The following is a 1560-nucleotide window of genomic DNA, read 5'->3' on the forward strand; positions in this document are numbered from 1 at the left end:
AGAGCAGTGTTGAGCAATCAGCCCAGTGAGAAGCTATCAGACTTGGGCAGATACGGGAAGGTGAAGCTGCAGCATCAGGCTGGTAATTTAGCTTCATCCAAAGATGAACTCCCATACGTATAGCTCAGTACTGATGTTCATTGTTTTTCATACTGTTGCTGCCACATGTGCTATAGAGAAGCAGAATTAGGAGTCGCTCTGATTCTATGTGATTTTTATGGGAACCAAAAGTTCCTGTTTAAAATCACTGTACAAAGCCAAAATCAAGAAAAGTATTGTGCATTCAGTGTGGACAAATTTGAATATATGTTTGCTTTCTCAACTAGAAAAAATCTGTATTTTTTATCATAACAAGCGAATGGATAAAGCATGCAACTTACTTTCAAGCAAAGCTGAAATTTAAACAAAGCAAAGTGATAGGTTGCAATTTAAAAGCCTAAGGCCTGAACAGGAACTTGAACCCTGGACCCTCAGATTAAAAGTCTGACGCTCTACTGCTGAGCTACCCAGGCTCTTTTTTGCTTAATATTCATACATTTTTTAAAGATTTTCTTCCGATGCATATAAATATACCCTAAGATATGTTGCTTTATTCATGTCATGGTGGAAATTAAAAATCAAAGTCAACCCATAGAATGCCATCACAATGAGGTGTCAGGTTACATCTCCTATTTTATTCTATGCATATCAAAGTGGAAAAGAGCAGAGTTGAGCAATCAACCCAGTGAGAAGCTTTCAGACTTGGGCGGATACGTGAAGCTGGAGCAAAAGCATCAGACTGTTAATTTAGCTTTCTCCCAAGATGAACTCCCATACGTATAGCTCAGTACTGATGTTCATTGTTTTTCATACTGTTGCTGCCACATGTGCTACAGAGAAGCAGAATTAGGAGTCGCTCTGATTCTATGTGATTTTTATGGGAACCAAAATTTCCTATTTAAAATCACTGTACAAAGCCAAAATCAAGAAAAGCATCATGCATTCAGTTTGGACAAATTTGAATATGTGTTTCCTTTCTTATCTAGAAGAAATCAGCATTTTTTTCAAAGCAAACGAGTTGAACTAAGCATGTAACTTACTTTCAAGCAAAGCTGAAATTTAAACAAAGCAAAGTGATAGGTTGCAATTTAAAAGTGTAATGCTTTAACAGGGACTTGAACCCTGGACCCACAGATTAAAAGTCTGATGCTCTACCAACTGAGATACCCAGGATCTTTTCTGCTTAATATTTGTACATTTTTTAAAGATTCTCTTGCTATGCATGTAAATATACCCTAATATATGTTGCTTTACTCATGTCATGGTGGAAATTAAAAATCAAAGTCAACCCATTGTCTGCCATCAGAATGAGGTGTCAGGTTACATCTCCTATTTTATTCTATGCATAGGAAAGTGGAAAAGAGCAGTGTTTGGACAAATCTGAATGTGTGTTTGCTTTCTTAACTAGAAGAAATCAGCATTTTTATCATAACAAGAGAATGAACTAAGCATGCAACTTACTTTCAAGCAAAGCTGAAATTTAAACAAAGCATAGGGACAGTTTGCAATTTAAAAGCCTAA

The 1560-nt window shown here is 36.3% G+C and overlaps 1 non-coding gene across 1 annotated transcript; it reads right to left on the reverse strand.

Moving 5' to 3' along the window:
* Positions 1–440: 440 nt before the first annotated feature.
* On the reverse strand, positions 441–512 carry TRNAK-UUU (transfer RNA lysine (anticodon UUU)). Its single transcript has one exon. It is a non-coding gene; the product is annotated as a tRNA-Lys (tRNA).
* Between the last annotated feature and the right edge of the window lie 1048 nt (positions 513–1560).

Source organism: Dendrobates tinctorius, unplaced genomic scaffold, assembly GCF_039654945.1.
Source record: "Dendrobates tinctorius isolate UK_male_01 unplaced genomic scaffold, ASM3965494v1 ptg000011l, whole genome shotgun sequence".
NCBI lineage: Eukaryota > Metazoa > Chordata > Amphibia > Anura > Dendrobatidae > Dendrobates > Dendrobates tinctorius.